Source organism: Macaca fascicularis, chromosome 5 (genome assembly GCF_037993035.2).
Source record: "Macaca fascicularis isolate 582-1 chromosome 5, T2T-MFA8v1.1".
NCBI classification, from domain to species: Eukaryota; Metazoa; Chordata; class Mammalia; order Primates; family Cercopithecidae; genus Macaca; species Macaca fascicularis.
In genome coordinates, this window is record NC_088379.1 from 178,705,951 (window position 1) to 178,720,671 (window position 14,721).

The 14,721-nt window shown below is 38.1% G+C and overlaps 1 long non-coding RNA gene across 1 annotated transcript in view; it reads right to left on the minus strand.

Moving 5' to 3' along the window:
* Nucleotides 1–675: 675 nt before the first annotated feature.
* The window catches only part of LOC135970830 (uncharacterized), a 33,824-nt gene continuing 19,778 nt past the window's right edge, over nt 676–14,721 (minus strand). The window contains exons 2-3 of the long non-coding RNA XR_010586681.2: nt 4,791–4,939; nt 676–900 (exon numbers count right to left, since the gene is read on the minus strand). This is a non-coding gene — a long non-coding RNA (uncharacterized lncRNA). The remainder of the gene's footprint in view (nt 901–4,790; nt 4,940–14,721) is intronic.

Consider the following 14,721-nt stretch of genomic DNA (forward strand, 5'->3'; position numbering starts at 1 on the left):
GGCCTTGACTTTGTTATTAACTGGATAGAGTGGATTATAGAGAAGACAACAATGGGAAAAGTAGCTAAGAGCAGCATCACTCCTTTGGACTAGATTGAAACCGTTCAAAATGGTTTTTAATAAAACCCTCTCTGCTCAGTTTTAAAAGGTACAATCATATGTTCACATAAAATTTGCTTATGCATAAAGAAGAGATTGCTTATAATATTTGCATATATTAAATACCTATGTTTTGAGATCATTACAATTATAAAGGTATTCTAGTAGAATAATTTGTATGAAGTAGCTTAAGTAATAAAGACATTTTAATTAAAACTTGAATGGCTTCCTCTGTAGAAATTTCTAAATATGGGGTATAATTTTGATCTGACACTGAGCCAACTGTATGACTTACATTAAATTGTGAACCCCTAGAAAATAGGAGAGTATCTCCTTTTAGTTTTGTGCAATGCTTAGTGCACCTAGAGAGCTTAGTGGGGTTTTTTTTTTTTAAGCAAGTACTAGTAAGGCTAGTGAAAAATTATTTTGAAAAGATATGTCTACTAGACATCTCCAATGTGCCATGCCCAAGACTGTATTCTTGATTATCTTGCCAAATATGTTCTTCCCATAGTCTTCTGCATCTTAGTAAATGACACATTTTGCTCAGGCCAAAAGCCTTAGAACCATCCTTACCTCTTCTTCTTGTCTCCCATTCACATCTGATCCATCAGCAAATCTTATGAACGTCTATTTGTTAGGGTATAGACTCAGTTGCTCTAATAAGGAGACCACAAAATAGAGGCTAACAACCTTAGAAGTTTGTTCTTTCTCATGTAAGAGTTCAGGGAAGAGGTAGTCAGGACTCCATGACAGGAGGACAGATCTGCTTCCCTCAATATATTCCAAGTGCCCTGGTTTCTAGAAAGAAAGAAGGAAAAAGGAGAAGCAAATGCAGGGCAATTATCATTAGGAAGATAGCTTGGAGTCTGCACACATCCCTTCTACTTACATCTCACTGGTGAAACCCTACTCATATGGACAATCTTTGCTACAAAGGATGTTTGGAAATGTAGTCTCTAGCTGAGCACCCATATGACCAAGAGGAAGGGGTGAACAGATTATGGAGGACAGCCTATGATCTCTGCCACAGGTTTGTATTTCCAAAATATATCTAGTCTCTAATTACTTATCACCTCATCACCTCCGTCATCACACTACTAGAAGCCCCGATTGTTCATCATTGCAATATCCTCCTAACTGTTGTTTCTGCTTCTGTTCTTGCTTCCCTAAATTTATTTGCAACTGCCTATTATGATGTTAAAACACATCTGACCTTGACTTTTTTTTCTGCCCTTAGTCCTGCAATAACTTCTCGTCTCATTATGAGTAAAAGCTCATGGTCTGGCCTCTGCTACTTCTTGACCTGAACTTCTACTTATACTGGGGGCTGCTTGTTGGTTCCAACATGTCCTGTATGCTTCTTCCTCCCAGAACTGGCAGCCATGCAACCTAACATCCTCTTCTTCCAGCTCTTCCCCAGGCTCACTCCTCAGTTTCAGGTCCTGATTCAAATGGCTCCTTCCTGGCAAGGCCTTGCCGGGACACCCTATTTAAAATTGCAGCTCTTCCAACACTTGATACTCTTCAGCTCCCTTGCCTGTTTTATTTTTCTCCTCAGCTCCTTCTGTCATACTGTATATTTTACTTATTTATCTTGTTTCATCTCCCCTGCCACTGCCACTTTACTCCCCAGCCCCAGCAGGTTCACTCCAAGATGGTAGATGTTTTTGTCTGTTTTGTTCTTAGCATCTTGTATAGTGTCTGACCCCACAGTAGTTGGTCAATAAATACATTTGAGGAAATTATAGACAAAGTAAATGTGTCAGTAAACCTCAGCCATCTGAGTTTCCATTTAAAGCAGGATCTTGGTATAAATACCTGGAAATTAAGGAAACAATCTGATAATAATAATTAACGTGAAGCTATAAGACCAGGAACTATGAATGAACTATGGAAGAAATCTCAGACTTGAAACTGGAAGATTTAAATTTAATTGCCATTTTGAGACTAACCTATTAATGAAATTTAACAATTAGCTTCCTCTCTTTGGTCTCAGTTTTCTCAGCTAAGTAAAGCATAAATACGTACTTCAGAGGTATTTGGAAGCCTAAAGATGTGAAAAAGACAATGCCATATCTGAAAGTGGTTGCATATATTTATTCTTAAGTTTACAACATTTATTAAAACAGGAATATCATGGGATTTACTAATTTCAAGAAGTTCATCTTTGTATAAAACAGTCTTTTTCTGTTTTATGTTTCAGATTCTAACCCTAAGGTTGTGCTGAACCTCAAAGATGCCTTGAATATGTTTAGTAAAATAATTACAGTAATAGTAACTAGAAACTTTCTGTATGTAGTTAAGTATTTTCATATAAGTTATTGCATTAAATCTTCATAAAAGCCCTATGAGGTAGCTACCTACAGAAACATGTAGAATATGATTATAGCAGGCTTTATTAATTACAATTATAATAAAATGAAATTTAAAAATACTTCAATGTTGGCACTAAGGTACAATTTAAAAAATTGTTTAAATGTAAAATCAGTATTTTTTCCTGAAATGAGTGGTTACTTACATGGTAACTTTTCTCCCGTAATCTATTATTTCCTCAAGTTCAACCAACAAAGAATGTCATAAATTTTAAAGGTAAAAAGCAATAGCTTTCAAAATCATTCCCTCTCTTACACTATGATAAAAGTGCAAGGGAACCATTACTAAATCAAAATTCACTGCTCCTGCCTAAATTAGAAGAAAATAACATGTATTTCTGTACATGTTAACTACACATAGCCCCAGTAATAATTTTTTGTATAGAATTTATAAGTGCAACAAACTTAGAAAAAAGAAGAAAATCATAGAGAAAACGACAGAGTTTGGAAATATCAAGAAACCAGCCAAGATTCCCGGCTAATTTAGTTTCAGGAGATGACAATAGTGCTTTTTTATCTCAGACTTGGCTCAAGCTTGGGGAAAAACATTTCCCCAGGAAATTTTAGCCCAGCTGAAGCAATTGATTTTTACTGCTTGTACCCAGCATCCTCATTTCTCAGCGCTACTAAATGCATGACCACTCAGTCATACACATTCGGATGGTTATTCAGAATGGAATCAACAACTTTGACAGAGTCAATATCTCTGCTGGCCTGTAACAGAATGGCCTTGTTATTCCAGAAGATGGACAAGAACCAGATTAGACTTTCCAGTTTCCTAGCTACAGAAATGTAGACAATCAAAAACAGTGTTGGAATATCCAATGTTTCTTAAGATACCATGGAGGGAGCATGTGCTTCAAAAAGGGCATGGTACAACTCTTTAAGAGGTTAAAATGTATCATGTTCTAAGAAATATCTTGAAAAATGGATAACTCAAACTTCCTATTATTTTATGGGTGAGTCTGGACACACTCACAAAACCTTTTTCCACAAAATTTTCAGTCTATTGGCTACAGTGGTGGACATAATAAAATTCTTGACAGTATTACTTTTAACACAAACAACAGATAACTTCAACTCATTGAAATAAAAATGTAAAAGCCCGCTGGATATTAAAAGAATAACTGAATGGCTCCTTGCAAATCTTCTACCTAGATAAATTTTGTTCTGAATATGGAAGTTTTAGTATCACCATTACTTTCATTAAGTTTTATAATGGTAGCTAAGATAAGTCTAGCTCGGAAAATGCCAGAGTGTTTTAGGTTTAAAGGGTCACTTCCTTAATAGATTGGGGTTGTGTCAGATCTACTTTAAAATGAGATAGTACACATAAAAATACTTTGAAAAGTTAAAAGCATCACATAAAGGCAGGACCTTTCTTAGATGGAAACCCTGTTTTGGAAGCACTTAACTATAATTACAAATGCTGATAAATGAAAAAATAGGGCACCAAAAATGCTTTCATAGCCTTTTTTTCCCCAGTGCAAGTACATTCACTGATGAGAAGAATCTATGCCATGCAGTAACACAGCAAGACCATTTAAATACCAATCATGTAACAAGTAATCAAATCCGAGGGCTCCCTTGGGCTTTGAGCTCCAGGATGAATTTTCCCCACCCTTTTTGGCCCTGTGTAAATGTAAGTTTGTTTTAATAATGTTTTTTAAATTATGGTTGTCTAATAAACATAATTTTAAAAATTGTCTTTCAAAAAGGACTCACTTTTCAAGACAACTTTGAAAACCAGTAAGCTTCTCCTGACTTGTTCTCCTCGAAGGGTCTGGATGGTTTCATTTACTTCTTCACTTTTATAGGAATAACAATGTAAGCAGTTTTTATTATCGATACAGCCCTAAGAAGCAACTTCATGCAAAAAAATGAGTCTGGCCTTAGGTTGTGCCCTGTAAAGCTGTTAGATAGCTCTATCTCCCTCTACTGGCAAAGTTGTCATCCCAGATTCTGAGTTCCCTTGACCCAAAGAATGTCACCCTCAGAAACAAACAAGAAAACAGAGGAGAGCGGCTTTCAGAATTAGCCCTAAGCCAAACAAGACTGGGAATTTTCTTCCCACCTTACAAAGAAAAAGGATTACCACGAATAAGGAGTGTTCAGAGGAAAAATTATTTTCCTTAAAAATTAAAAGAAGTACCAAGAAGATTCTTGAAGATTAAAATGCAAGTGCACAATGATCCGTGTGCATAGAATGTGACCTTTTTCCAGGATAAATAACAAAGAACTAAACAATTTGTAGAATGCAATCACATCAAATCTCATGGTGGAGAATGTGTGTACATTTTTTTAAAAATCACATACTTTTACCTTGTTGATAAATGGCTCCTTAGGGCACTACTACCAGGAGTCACTGAAGGCAGAACCTGAGCTTAGGTATTTCAAGTGGCATTACATGTTCTCTTCAAGTTCATAGGGTTAAACAGGTAAGTGGTTTCACATGTGGGTCCTTCCTAAAAAAATGAGGACAATAATGATGAGTTCGCCTGTTTTTTAGAGGTGGAAAGAAACTAGTTAGAATCCACGCTCTCTGGAGACAGAGTTCTGCAGTAAGTGGAACCTTCTGACGATGGAGCCTGGAGCCAGCAGCTGGGTTCTGTCACCCTGACTGGGGCGGCCCTGTTAGTGTAGCGTGACCCCTGGCGCATTCGCACAGATAATACCGGCACCTCTTTTCACTCTAATCTCCTACCCGTCTGAGCAATTCAGCAGGAGAGAGGGGCATTAAGGCCGTATTATTCCAAACAACATTTAGCTGAATGGTAGCTGAAGATTGTGACAGCAAAAGACAAATTCTCCTGGTCAAATACTTTCCTTCCCAGAAAACCTTCCTGTTTCAGTACTTTTGAGACACAAAATGTCATTGAAATGGAACCAAAGCGGGAATCCCACACCATCCTTAGCTGAACCTAGGAACACTTTAAAATTCCAAACAGAATTTCTTGGAGTTTATCATGCTACTATGGCCTGTGATAAATAACACCAAATAGCCAGATAAAGAAGAAATCATTTATTCATGTATTTGCATATTTCGTTGACATTATGCCATATCTCCAGATACGGTTGTGATTCACAAGTGAGCAGAGTTCCAGGGAGACGTGTACAGAGAGCCTGTCTTTGTAACATGTATGTACGTACTCGGTGGCAAGTAGCCAATCTTCCTTGAAGGAGATGGTATTATAAGCACATAACCTAGGTCAGGACTTTAAATGCCAGTGGCACAGTGTTGCTTTTCATGTTGGTGACACAACATCCTCTGCATTTAGACAGCTGATAATGTGTTTTCTCAAAGCCAAAGGGGCAAAAGTAAAAACTCTCTTAAATTTTTACAGATAATTTTAGTGCTGTAACTGTAGGCTAACATTACTTTGTTTTTCAAAGTGGGAATCCAAGTAAATCAATATTTAATATATATTCAGAAAGTTAACAGCACTCTTCCTGGTTGCTTTTTCTATTTCTGTTGTTTTTCCTTTCAAAATATACAACAACAGTATTTTGCTGTGATGTTCTAATAATTTAATTTGGGTTTTAAATTCTAGCAATGGGACTTATGGGAAAAAATAAACTATCTCTCCGGTAATCTGCAATGCCTGGTGCTCTGAAATGAGATCAGACAGTGATCAGAGATGATTCTTTCCTGTGACAGGGCACTGGGTTTTGGCAAAGGCTGATTATTCTCTTAGTTTTCCCTGTGCGGAACGTGATGTTGCTTATGTGCGAAAAGTTGCTGGGATGATACAGCCAAGACCTCTCACACTTCGAGGTTCACAATAATTATTAATTAAGAATAATAAAAATAATGTTTCAAATCTCCTTCTGGAAAAATATGCATATTACATACTTAACAGGAAGTGAATACAGCAATGAAAAGCGTATCTTTCTTTAAAATAATAATGACAGACTTGTTTAATAATAAAGATTGGAATTCCTACATCGAATAGCATATTATATAGCACTAAAATTCATACTTCATCTGAGAAAAATATATTTCCTGCATGTCAGCCAAAATAGGTTCATTTGATGTTCTGTTGATCAAAAGAAGTAGGCTCACTTTTTGGGCACGTACGAACATCATTTCATGGTTAAAACATACCCAAAACAGGATTGCTGGAAGAGCTAGATTAAAAAATAGGCAAATGAAGCAATCTGTCCAGGTCACTGAGCTACATAAACTACTAGAATAAATAATAAATATGATGCCAGGAAACTAGGTTTTCTGCAGAACACTTTGTACATAACCGATAAACTGTCACTTGGTCCCTCTCATAATGAAAATAAAAAACATTTCTTGCCTTTGTCCACAACAGTCTATTTCTTGATGAGTATTTAATTTTGGCTGTGATTCACAAGAGAGCATAGAGTTGCAGGGAGAGTTCACGAAAATTCAGAAAAAATACAAGGCTTTACTGGAAAGGTGATTTATGAAATTATTGAAATAATTATTTAAAATTTCAATTGTTACATACTCCTTAAGAAGTTGTTTATCCCAAAGCATTGCAAATGGAAATTGAAAAATATAGAAATGCAGATAAATGAGATGATTTAACAGGCATGAAAGCCAGGAGAAAACAAGCATTTACATTATTTTGAACTAAACTTTCTAATTACACCTATGCAAGCTGTAGCGAATGACAGAAAAATATAAATAAAAGACAACTTCCCAACTCTTTTTTTTTGTTGTTGTTAATTTCTTTTTTTTAAAATTTATTTATTATTATTATACTTTAAGTTGTAGGGTACATGTGCATAACGTGCAGGTTTGTTACATGTGCATACTTGTGCCATGTTGCTGTGCTGCACCCATCAACTCGTCATTTACATCAGGTATAACTCCCAATGCAATCCCTCCCCCCTCCCCCCTCCCCATGATAGGCCCCGGTGTGTGATGTTCCCCTTCCTGAGTCCGAGTGATCTCATTGTTCAGTTCCCACCTATGAGTGAGAACATGCGGTGTTTGGTTTTCTGTTCTTGTGATAGTTTGCTAAGAATGATGGATTCCAGCTGCATCCAAGTCCCTACAAAGGACTCAAACTCATCCTTTTTTATGGCTGCATAGTATTCCATGGTGTATATGTGCCACATTTTCTTAATCCAATCTGTCACTGATGGACATTTGGGTTGATTCCAAGTCTTTGCTATTGTGAATAGTGCCGCAATAAACATACGTGTGCATGTGTCTTTATAGCAGCATAATTTATAATCCTTTGGGTATATACCCAGTAATGGGATGGCTGGGTCATATGGTACATCTAGTTCTAGATCCTTGAGGAATCGCCATACTGTTTTCCATAATGGTTGAACTAGTTTACAATCCCACCAACAGTGTAAAAGTGTTCCTGTTTCTCCACATCCTCTCCAGCACCTGTTGTTTCCTGACTTTTTAATGATCGCCATTCTAACTGGTGTGAGATGGTATCTCATTGTGGTTTTGATTTGCATTTCTCTGATGGCCAGTGATGATGAGCATTTTTTCATGTGTCTGTTGGCTGTATGAATGTCTTCTTTTGAGAAATGTCTGTTCATATCCTTTGCCCACTTTTTGATGGGGTTGTTTGTTTTTTTCTTGTAAATTTGTTTGAGTTCTTTGTAGGTTCTGGATATTAGCCCTTTGTCAGATGAGTAGATTGCAAAAATTTTCTCCCATTCTGTAGGTTGCTTGTTCACTCTGATGGTAGTTTCTTTTGCTGTGCAGAAGCTCTTTAGTTTAACGAGATCCCATTTGTCAATTTTGGCTTTTGCTGCCGTTGCTTTTGGTGTTTTAGACATGAAGTCTTTGCCCATGCCTATGTCCTGAATGGTACTACCTAGGTTTTCCTCTAGGATTTTTATGGTATTAGGTCTAACATTTAAGTCTCTAATCCATCTTGAATTAATTTTCGTATAAGGAGTAAGGAAAGGATCCAGTTTCAGCTTTCTACTTATGGCTAGCCAATTTTCCCAGCACCATTTATTAAATAGGGAATCCTTTCCCCATTTCTTGTTTCTCTCAGGTTTGTCAAAGATCAGATGGCTGTAGATGTGTGGTATTATTTCTGAGGACTCTGTTCTGTTCCATTGGTCTATATCTCTGTTTTGGTACCAGTACCATGCTGTTTTGGTTACTGTAGCCTTGTAGTATAGTTTGAAGTCAGGTAGCGTGATGCCTCCAGCTTTGTTCTTTTGACTTAGGATTGTCTTGGAGATGCGGGCTCTTTTTTGGTTCCATATGAACTTTAAAGCAGTTTTTTCCAATTCTGTGAAGAAACTCATTGGTAGCTTGATGGGGATGGCATTGAATCTATAAATTACCTTGGGCAGTATGGCCATTTTCACGATATTGATTCTTCCTATCCATGAGCATGGTATGTTCTTCCATTTGTTTGTGTCCTCTTTTATTTCACTGGGCAGTGGTTTGTAGTTCTCCTTGAAGAGGTCCTTTACATCCCTTGTAAGTTGGATTCCTAGGTATTTGATTCTCTTTGAAGCAATTGTGAATGGAGTTCATTCCTGATTTGACTCTCTGTTTGTCTGTTACTGGTGTATAAGAATGCTTGTGATTTTTGCACATTAATTTTGTATCCTGAGACTTTGCTGAAGTTTCTTATCAGCTTAAGGAGATTTTGGGCTGAGACAATGGGGTTTTCTAAATATACAATCATGTCATCTGCAAACAGGGACAATTTGACTTCTTCTTTTCCTAACTGAATACCCTTGATTTCTTTCTCTTGCCTGATTGCCCTAGCCAGAACTTCCAACACTATGTTGAATAGGAGTGGTGAGAGAGGGCATCCCTGTCTTGTGCCAGTTTTCAAAGGGAATTTTTCCAGTTTTTGCCCATTCAGTATGATATTGGCTGTGGGTTTGTCATAAATAGCTCTTATTATTTTGAGGTACGTTCCATCAATACCGAATTTATTGAGCGTTTTTAGCATGAAGGGCTGTTGAATTTTGTCAAAAGCCTTTTCTGCATCAATTGAGATAATCATGTGGTTCTTGTCTTTGGTTCTGTTTATATGCTGGATTATGTTTATTGATTTGCGAATGTTGAACCAGCCTTGCATCCCAAGGATGAAGCCCACTTGATCATGGTGGATAAGCTTTTTGATGTGTTGCTGAATCCGGTTTGCCAGTATTTTATTGAGGATTTTTGCATCGATGTTCATCAGGGATATTGGTCTAAAATTCTCTTTTTTTGTTGTGTCTCTGCCAGGCTTTGGTATCAGGATGATGTTGGCCTCATAAAATGAGTTAGGGAGGATTCACTCTTTTTCTATTGATTGGAATAGTTTCAGAAGGAATGGTACCAACTCCTCCTTGTACCTCTGGTAGAATTCAGCTGTGAATCCATCTGGTCCTGGACTTTTTTTGGTTGGTAGGCTATTAATTGTTGCCTCAATTTCAGAGCCTGCTATTGGTCTATTCAGGGATTCAACTTCTTCCTGGTTTAGTCTTGGAAGAGTGTAAGTGTCCAGGAAATTATCCATTTCTTCTAGATTTTCCAGTTTATTTGCGTAGAGGTGTTTATAGTATTCTCTGATGGTAGTTTGTATTTCTGTGGGGTCAGTGGTGATATCCCCTTTATCATTTTTAATGGCGTCAATTTGATTCTTCTCTCTTTTCTTCTTTATTAGTCTGGCTAGTGGTCTGTCAATTTTGTTGATCTTTTCAAAAAACCAACTCATGGATTCATTGATTTTTTGGAGGGTTTTTTGTGTCTCTATCTCCTTCAGTTCTGCTCTGATCTTAGTTATTTCTTGCCTTCTGCTAGCTTTCGAATGTGTTTGCTCTTGCTTCTCTAGTTCTTTTAATTGCGATGTTTAGAGTGTCAATTTTAGATCTTTCCTGCTTTCTCTTGTGGGCATTTAGTGCTATAAATTTCCCTCTACACACTGCTTTAAATGTGTCCCAGAGATTCTGGTATGTTGTATCTTTGTTCTCATTGGTTTCAAAGAACATCTTTATTTCTGCCTTCATTTCGTTATGTACCCAGTAGTCATTCAGGAGCAGGTTGTTCAGTTTCCATGTAGTTGAGCGGTTTTGATTGAGTTTCTTAGTCCTGAGTTCTAGTTTGATTGCACTGTGGTCTGAGAGACAGTTTGTTATAATTTCTGTTCTTGTACATTTGCTGAGGAGTGCTTTACTTCCAATTACGTGGTCAATTTTGGAGTAAGTATGATGTGGTGCTGAGAAGAATGTATATTCTGTTGATTTGGGGTGGAGAGTTCTATAGATGTCTATTAGGTCTGCTTGCTGCAGAGATGAGTTCAATTCCTGGATATCCTTGTTAACTTTCTGTCTCGTTGATCTGTCTAATGTTGACAGTGGAGTGTTGAAGTCTCCCATTATTATTGTATGGGAGTCTAAGTCTCTTTGTAAGTCTCTAAGGACTTGCTTTATGAATCTGGGTGCTCCTGTATTGGGTGCATATATATTTAGGATAGTTAGCTCTTCCTGTTGAATTGATCCCTTTACCATTATGTAATGGCCTTCTTTGTCTCTTTTGATCTTTGATGGTTTAAAGTCTGTTTTATCAGAGACTAGTATTGCAACCCCTGCTTTTTTTTGTTCTCCATTTGCTTGGTAAATCTTCCTCCATCCCTTTATTTTGAGCCTATGTATGTCTCTGCGTGTGAGATGGGTCTCCTGAATACAGCAGACTGATGGGTCTTGACTCTTGATCCAGTTTGCCAGTCTGTGTCTTTTAATTGGAGCATTTAGTCCATTTACATTTAAGGTTAATATTGTTATGTGTGAACTTGATCCTGCCATTATGATATTAACTGGTTATTTTGCTCGTTAGTTGATGCAGTTTCTTCCTAGCCTCAATGGTCTTTACATTTTGGCATGTTTTTGCAATGGCTGGTACTGGTTGTTCCTTTCCATGTTTAGTGCTTCCTTCAGGGTCTCTTGTAAGGCAGGCCTAGTGGTGACAAAATCTCTAAGCATTTGCTTATCTGTAAAGGATTTTATTTCTCCTTCACTTATGAAACTTAGTTTGGCTGGATATGAAATTCTGGGTTTAAAATTCTTTTCTTTAAGAATGTTGAATATTGGCCCCCACTCTCTTCTGGCTTGTAGAGTTTCTGCTGAGAGATCTGCTGTTAGTCTGATGGGCTTCCCTTTGTGGGTAACCCGACCTTTCTCTCTGGCTGCCCTTAAGATTTTTTCCTTCATTTCAACTTTGGTGAATCTGGCAATTATGTGTCTTGGAGTTGCTCTTCTCGAGGAGTATCTTTGTGGCGTTCTCTGTATTTCCTGGATTTGAATGTTGGCCTGCCCTACTAGGTTGGGGAAGTTCTCCTGGATGATATCCTGAAGAGTGTTTTCCAACTTGGTTCCATTTTCCCCCTCACTTTCAGGCACCCCAATCAGACGTAGATTTGGTCTTTTTACATAATCCCATACTTCTTGCAGGCTTTGTTCATTTCTTTTTCTTCTTTTCTTTTGGTTTCTCTTCTCGCTTCATTTCATTCATTTGATCCTCAATCGCTGATACTCTTTCTTCCAGTTGATCGAGTCGGTTACTGAAGCTTGCGCATTTGTCACGTATTTCTCGTGTCATGGTTTTCATCTCTTTCATTTCGTTTATGACCTTCTCTGCATTAATTACTCTAGCCATCAATTCTTCCACTTTTTTTTCAAGATTTTTAGTTTCTTTGCGCTGGGTACGTAATTCCTCCTTTAGCTCTGAGAAATTTGATGGACTGAAGCCTTCTTCTCTCATCTCATCAAAGTCATTCTCCGTCCAGCTTTGATCCGTTGCTGGCGATGAGCTGTGCTCCTTTGCCGGGGGAGATGCGCTCTTATTTTTTGAATTTCCAGCTTTTCTGCCCTGCTTTTTCCCCATCTTTGTGGTTTTATCTGCCTCTGGTCTTTGATGATGGTGATGTACTGATGGGGTTTTGGTGTAGGTGTCCTTCCTGTTTGATAGTTTTCCTTCTAACAGTCAGGACCCTCAGCTGTAGGTCTGTTGGAGATTGCTTGAGGTCCACTCCAGACCCTGTTTGCCTGGGTATCAGCAGCAGAGGCTGCAGAAGATAGAATATTTCTGAACAGCGAGTGTACCTGTCTGATTCTTGCTTTGGAAGCTTCCTCTCAGGGGTGTACTCCTCCCTGTGAGGTGTGGGGTGTCAGACTGCCCCTAGTGGGGGATGTCTCCCAGTTAGGCCACTCAGGTGTCAGGGACCCACTTGAGCAGGGAGTCTGTCCCTTCTCAGATCTCAACCTCCGTGTTGGGAGATCCACTGCTCTCTTCAAAGCTGTCAGACAGAGTCGTTTGCGTCTGCAGAGGTGTCTGCTGCGTTTGTTTAGTTTACTGTGCCCTGTCCCCAGAGGTGGAGTCTACAGAGACAGGCAGGTTTCCTTGAGCTGCTGTGAGCTCCACCCAGTTCGAGCTTCCCAGCAGCTTTGTTTACCTACTTAAGCCTCAGCAATGGCGGGCGCCCCTCCCCCAGCCTCGCTGCTGCCTTGCTGGTAGATCACAGACTGCTGCGCTAGCAATGAGGGAGGCTCCGTGGGTGTGGGACCCTCCCGGCCAAGTGTGGGATATGATCTCCTGGTGTTCCTGTTTGCTTAAAGCGCAATATTGGGGTGGGAGTTACCCGATTTTCCAGGTGTTGTGTGTCTCAGTTCCCCTGGCTAGGAAAAGGGACTCCCTTCCCCCTTGCGCTTCCCAGGTGAGGCAATGCCTCGCCCTGCTTCAGCTCTCGCTGGTCGGGCTGCAGCAGCTGACCAGCACCGATCGTCCGGCACTCCCCAGTGAGATGAACCCAGTACCTCAGTTGAAAATGCAGAAATCACCGGTCTTCTGTGTCGCTCGCGCTGGGAGTTGGAGACTGGAGCTGCTCCTATTCGGCCATCTTGCTCCACCCCCTCCCCCAACTCTTAAAATATCTTTTTAATGGAGTACCAAAACCAATTATAGCAGCAACAGCAAAAAGCAATCATAGGAGTACATTTAACAATAAATACTTACAGAAGAAAACTATGCTATTGGAAGCAAAAGTATTCATGACAAAAAGAAAGACATTCCTTATTCTAGCATTGGATGTCTCAACAGTATGATGCCAGTTCTCCATTAATTAATTCATACATTTACTATAATCCCAATAAAAATACCAGTGACTTTCTTTTTAGCAGAGCTAGGCAATTTGGTACCTAAATTCATGTGAAATAATAAACACAGATGACTAGCAAGAAAAACACTGGGAAGAAAGGCAATTAATTATCAGGTACTAGGCCTACAAAATAAGAGAACATACTACAAAGCATTTTAGTCAAAACAGTGTGATACTTGTGCATGAACAGATAAAAGACCAACACAACAGAATAATAACAAAGAGATAATCCCGCTACATATGGGGATCTAGTATATAGTAACAGTGGTTTTCAAGTGACTGATGTAAAAGTTTTTTTTTTTTTTTGCCTCGTTTTTAATAAATTTATTGGGACAACTGGATGGCCACTTGGGAAAAAACAAAATTAGATTCAGCTTTTACATCAAATAAATCAGAGATGTGGAAGTAAACATGAATTATACAGGCACTACAAGAGAGCATCAGTAAATTCTTCTCTGTCTGGATGAAGAAAAACTTTCTAAGTATAAATGAAAATCCAGATTCAACAAAGGAAATTATGATAAGTTGTACTATATAAATTTATAAATTTCATGGAAAAAAATAAGGGCCAAACATCATAAACAAATTCAAAAGACAAATAACAAACTAGGAAAAAATATCTACAGCATATATGACAGAGAAGGGTAATTTCTGTAATATTCAAAGAACTTACAAAATTTGAAGAAAAGAACAACAAAAATCCTATAGGGGGAAGAAAAGGTCAAATTGTCATGAACATAGAAGGACAGAAAGAGATATAAAAATAGTCCTTCAATACATGAAAAGATGTTCAACTTTACTTATGTTAGAAAAATCCAAATTAAACTGCAGTGGAACACAGTTTCTCACCTGTTAGTTTGGCAAAAAGTAAAAACCTGATGATATATTTTTGTTGATGACATTGGGAAATTGAAGTTCTCATACATTGCCAGTGGGAACTCAAAATGGCTCAATCTTTATAAAGCGGAATTTGCAAATTTATTCATTTAATATTCTAGGAATTTATCATAAAGACCAACCTCTAATTACATAAAATATGTATATGCATATATATATATATATGGTTATCCATTACAGCAATTGTAATTGTGAAACACTGGAAATTACCTAGATGTCCTCCAAGCCTAGGAGTTGGTTTA